Below are 6,000 nucleotides of genomic sequence, written 5' to 3'. Positions count from 1 at the left end.
CGCGTAATAATAGCAGTGTCGCTTCCTTCATTGCTACTCTGGAGTGATTGCTTTTCTTTCTGATACCTGAAATTTCTAGGCGTACCTGTGGCTCGTCGAGACACCAAAAGGGACATGCGATTCTCGTAGCTGGCGTGTATCTTCACGGAATATTGTTTAGGTGCGTGGCTACGTCTGAAACCGTAGCACGTGGTCTTTCGGAGGATAGAAGGAACAAGTGGTGGTCGCGGACATGGTGTACATGTAGATTGTGCGCTCTGAGGCAATCAAAAACGGTATACGTCGTCAACAGATGGTGCAAGCCGCAGCGTTCCCATCAAGACCGGCGGCTCACCGCTTTCGTCGTGGTCGCGTCTTCCTTGGACATTGCAACGTTAATATTGTGTAACGGTCATGGCCACACATCGGACGATAAGCCCTGAATTCGCTCAGTTGCCATCTCATCAACAGAAATGCTTGAGACGTGAACTTTTGTTCGTTGGTCGCTGTGCAAGATGGCTTCCTACAAGACCGCGGTTTTCCTTGACAGTTAGCGGTGTGGGAAGCTCTCGGCGTCCCGGCAGTTTGTTGGGCGGAGAAGATAAACGGGGGCTAGTAGGTTCGGCCCAACAGTTCGTCTTAGCAGACGCCATTGTGCGTTAGCCTGTCTGCGATAAGGCTTTCTTCCTGATATAGGCCCCCGGACGGAAGCGAAAAGCACGACGCCGTTCTATAGGTGGGTCTGGCAGTTTGCTGTGGTCGGGTTATGTGGAACTCGACGCAAGCTTTGCGAACATCTTTTGGTGAATCGTGTTCAAACTTGCGTGAGACGGCGCCACTGTGGTAGTTCCCATGGAGTCTACCTCTCGACTCGGCTATTGTCGCACGCAAGATCGCCACAAAAGAACCGACAGTTATGAAGTGCGGGAAGGCATCGTGGTGGCCGTCCTCAAGAAACGAGCACCTGGACAGCTATGTTCGAGAAAGTTCCAGAAGACAGCAGAATGCAGCCTTGGACCACTGCTGACATTCGTGTCAGTGGCCATCTCCCCGGAGGAACGGTTCGCGCGGAAGTTCGCAGTGATCTTGCGTAGTGGGTGCGACGTTGTGTTCACGTGGGTGCCGTCTCACTAATGATTACTTGGCAATGAGACAACAGACGCCCTCACCAAGGAGGCTCACCACCCCAGCACACACGTCTCAACGTTCATCCACGCGGGCGATGTTGCGCCCCTCCGTATTGTGCGCTCTTTGCGCGCATTACACCTAGACTCACGTGTGACCATTAGAAACCCTCCACGACCGCTGCCAAGGACCGCCATCGGCAGGCGTGCCTGTGCTTTCCTGCTTCGGCTTCGCATCGACTGTTCCCGCGCCGCTGAGAGGCAATTTAACTTTACCAACAACGAGAGCCCTTTGTGTGCCGTATTTCCGGCGGTGGAGACGATCGAGCACATCCTCCTCCAGTGCCCTGGCTACACCGAACAACGCCGGCGGCTCTTCGACGCCTATGGTCGTGTCACAAACGACTCCAATTTTCGGATTATCCGCGGGCCCCATCTTCCAAAGAGGGGTGCTTTTGTATTCGGGGGACCACATCAGCCGACTAACGACCCAGCGTGGCGCCGGCTTGTCTTCCCTGCACCTGTACCGGAAGGGGAACCCGCGGCCTAAAAAAAAGAAAATTACCCCCAGATGAGACGGGGTAACGTGTACGACCCTGAAGAGGTTTGGACTGCATCGGAATAGGCAGTTGACGTACAGCCAGCAACAAGTGCGGGCGTCGGTGTCGCGAGTCTCGCGTAGGCGGCGAGCATGGGGTGACCCGCGCAACGTATCGAGACGGCTGCAATTCCGGGCACCCTCGTCGTCTACCAAGCCGGCGAGACCTTCAGCGGCACCCGTCAACTCCCCTACGTGCACCAAGAGCTGGCCTGGTCCGTATGGAAGTTTTTATTGTGACTTTTTTTTAAACCGTTAATATATTTTTAACCAGCCTTTTTATTTAAATATGTGTATTTGTGTGCGCTGCGTCGTACGTTAGAATTTCAAAAGCGCGACCGTAATCTTTTTCATGTAATTTTTCTTATATATCCTTTGATTCATGTCATCAGTGTGTTAACATGCCCCGTATTTGTCTTTTGTTTTTACCTCTTGTAGTGTTCTTTTAGAGCATAGTTTGTTTCATAGTCGTTATTCCCATCGCGTATTAGTGTTATTCTTCCTCTGTTATTTTTGTTAACGCCTGCATTTGCCCTTGTTTCAATTAAATGCTAGTTCGTTTTGCATAAAATCTCCGTGTCTGCTCTATGAGTGCGTCGGTCAGGCCCCCACATCACCACACGTGCAACCCCGCACGGGTCGACCAACCCGCAAATAAATTCGAAATGTGCCACTTCGAGGCCTTTCAGGCGTCGCAGGCCGAAGCGTAAAGTGGAATCCTGTGAGTCTGCCGCACGTCGACGTCGGATCGGCGGGGCCTCACCAGAAGTGTGTGACAGGTCGTCTGGGATTGCCACACGTGAGCGTCGACAAGCTGCGGTTTCCCCAGGGCCAGCGCTCAAAGTTCCTGCAGACCTTCGAGGCACTGCTCGACTTTTTCGGCGATGCTGATCTCATCACGCGCCTCTAGCGAGGCCCGTAGCCACGTGTGTTTCTTTACGTCTGTGGCTCCACCCGCTCCCTTTGACGATCGTCACATGGTGCTCCCAGTACCCGCCCCGTGCCGGCTCTCCTGAACTGCCTTCCCTATCGCGGCGGCAGCGCACGTCTGAGCGCTCGCGGCAGAAAAGAATGCATCTATCTTTCTACCATTCTTTCCTCCTCCTTCTTCACTCCATCTTCCCTTCCCCCGCGTGGAGCCATGTCGGTGCCTTCGTACTGAAGAGAGTAACAGCGCTGCGCTTTTTTAAGTGCGAATGCACTTCATAAGCGACCCTGAATCCGCCGTCAGCGGTGCAACTCCTCCTCTCCCCTAGTAACGGCGCGAAAAGCGGAGAGGAGCGTCTGTAGCAATGGCGCAGTGACGTCACACATCTTGCGATTGCGCGCGACCGCGACCGCACCCCACCGCTCTCCTCGCCATGACGTCACGGTGCGCTGTGCAACTGGGGCCCCCCGCGTCGTGGCTGCACGTGCCGCGCCTACTCCGCGCACTCCTCTCCCGCAGCGTGACGTCACGGCGCCATGCAGCTGGCGTGCCTCTCCCCCGGTTAGGTTTGCACTCACTCTCGGCGCGCACCTCTCCCCTTGACGAAAACAAGCAATGCTCACGTGATCTGGGGCCGAATTCACAAAGCTTTCTCTTGGCTACGCATTTTCTTAGCCAAGAATCCTCTTATATGCAGGGTGGGATTACTATAGCGCTGGTACGAATTTAATTTATTCGGCACTTAAGAGGGCGAGGAGGGCACATGATAACCTACGAAACGACAAGGAAAGAAATAATTGCGTGTTGAAAATATCAAGGTGGCACGCAAAGCGTCTAGCATCGAGAGTCTACGATGATAGCTAATGAAGCGTGGAAGCTTGGGCAAGTTGGTAGGACATAACTGAAAGCAGGAACAGCGTAACCTAGAAGTAGTTACTTCGTAACTACGGAAGCGAAAAAAGGACAGAAAAGAGCGCTGACTTTCAACAAAGATTTAATATCGGAGTGGTGTACATATATAGGCGAAAAATGAGAAAAAGGGGCATGCGTAGAAGGGTGCAGGAACAACTACTGCGATACAATGTCAACGAAACTCTTGTCTCTTGTTGAATGGGCTGAAAAAACAAATACATATGTAACTTACATTGCTGACATTGTATCGCAGTAGTTGTTCCTGCGAAAAAAAAAATCGCTCAATAGCCTTAAGCAACTTTCCATGTACTATCTCACCAAGTACAAGTAAACAACACTCCAGATGCACCACATCAATGAAACAACGCATAAATCGATGTATGAAATGTTTGAAAATGCGCCTCAAATGTCTTCCCCTGTTTAACGCGACCAGTTACCTTACATTTTAATGAAGCGGCGCTGCTACTCAACTAATCCGCTGAAATCCAGCACGGTATAGTGGTGAACGTAGGTTGTTTTGTACCTAGACGTAAAAACTTGCCTTTTTTACAAAATTCTTATTACAAGACACAGGAGCGACTTTTGTGCCTGCGGACGAATTGTGCAGAAATATGGAACAGCTGTAGTCAAATGAAATAGTGAACGGAATTCCACAGTTTCCATGCACCGCCTCACTTTTATAAAGCCGGAATGCGAGAACGTGCATACGCTTACGCTTAGGTATGAGTCTATGTAAAACAAGGGACACTCGTCGGGAAGTGTTTAGTGCTACTGCGGCTCACAAAACACGGTGCAAATATTTCGTCCAAAGTTTTTTGAGTGAGCAAACACGGCAAGGGACGTGCATACGAGCCTTGAAGTCGAGAGACGTTATCACACGTGTAAAAAGGACGAAAAGAGAGAGAGAGATGGAGAGAGACTCTCATTTCGTCTCCGGGAAGGCTTGAAATCGATAAATAATAAAGACAATTATCTGGCCCGGCAGACGTCAGGGAAAGTTTCCGCAAAGAAGCGTCGGATGGTTGGAGAGCATTAAAAAGTGGAGTACGCGTTTTATCGGAGCAACAGCCACGCTGAAAGCGAGATTTAGTGTCATTGTCTTTAGATGTGAGGATCAATCTTAATCAGGAAAGTTATGAGTTAATGAGCCAAGTATTCCTTAAATAATTATAATGGAAACAAACTGAGTATTACTCTAGTGAAAGTCACACTAGTGACAGCGAAATCATAGTAGTTGGTCTGTGTTGCCACAGGCCGATATATATTTTACTTTTTTTTAATTATATTTGGCAAACTGAGAAGGTAGCGTAGGTTAAAGCCGGCTATCTAAACATAATGACAGTAATGGACAAGATAAAGAGTGCACGGTTATGCAGCCACACGTGGCGGTTTCCATCTTCAAGTAACCTTTGGCAAACGCATTATGTCTATTTTTGTATTTTTGACCTAGTTTCACCTGACGTTTTTGCATTTGGCGTCATTCAAAGCTTTGGCTCTACATTAGCAATAGGTTGAATGCTAGCACTGCTGCAGTGGACGAGCGGTTACAGCGCTCAACTACGGCGTAGGAGGTACTGGGTTCGATCCACAGTGTCACCGAGCACTTATTTTTTTAAGAGATTGCCCGGCCTGAGATTATGCGTGGCGGCGGTTATTGGCTTGCTTGATCCTTTCTTTTGTGGATCTCACCCACTAAGGGGGATTGGCCAAGAAGCCGGTGGTTAATGCAAGTCAATACCTTCAGGTTTTGCAAACTAGGCGAAACGGATTACTTTGTTTTGACTGTTAAAATAAGTTGACGCAATGTAAATAAAAGGGAGGGGGGAGTACGGAAATAATAGAACTTGTTGAATATCTGAGGTGTAATCGTTATATGAAATTCTTCTGAAGGTTAAATCATTGCTGTGTATCAGGGAAATTATAAATAATAGATTGGCTAGTAAAATTCGAAAACTGATCAATGGCCCAGTAGGGCAATCTTCTCTTGTTATGATAGGAATTCGCAGAGAGCCCCGCAGATGTTCCTGTCGCTGTGTCCCAGTTAAGCGGCCCCAAAAGACAAAATATTAGGATTACTAAGTGATATTCCTAGTTTTTTAAATGAAAATTTTGAAGCATTTTTTTTCTTAGATATTTGAAACGGTGGCATGTGATAAGAAATTTGTCGATATGTTCAGGTTCGTTACAGCTTGAGCACAGAGGGGATGGCACCAGACCAGACCTGTTTAAGTGGAAATTAAGAGGTGGTACACGGCAACGTAATTTTGTTATAGAGGGGTACTAATTTTTTAAGAGGGTGACTTGGCGCTTTCTTCTTCACTGAAGCGCTGTGCCATGCTCCTTCATAAATTACATATTTCAGGGTTCATAATTTCCCCCTCTATCTCTCTTATCGCAAAAGTGCCCAGTGCTGAAGTACCAATATCATACCTGGTGTATTACTTTTCGCGTGTTTTGAT

At 48.7% G+C, this 6,000-nt stretch overlaps 1 protein-coding gene across 1 annotated transcript in view; it reads left to right on the top strand.

Moving 5' to 3' along the window:
* Window positions 1–229: 229 nt before the first annotated feature.
* Window positions 230–6,000, top strand: part of LOC142777471 (uncharacterized) — a 107,520-nt gene continuing 101,749 nt past the window's right edge. Inside the window, exon 1 of the transcript XR_012888118.1 lies at window positions 230–1,916. The gene's annotated coding sequence lies outside the window, so the exon portion shown is untranslated. The remainder of the gene's footprint in view (window positions 1,917–6,000) is intronic.

This window comes from Rhipicephalus microplus, chromosome X (genome assembly GCF_043290135.1).
Source record: "Rhipicephalus microplus isolate Deutch F79 chromosome X, USDA_Rmic, whole genome shotgun sequence".
NCBI classification, from domain to species: domain Eukaryota; kingdom Metazoa; phylum Arthropoda; class Arachnida; order Ixodida; family Ixodidae; genus Rhipicephalus; species Rhipicephalus microplus.
Note: the sequence above shows the minus strand (reverse complement) of the source record. Positions and strands in the feature narration are given on the sequence as shown.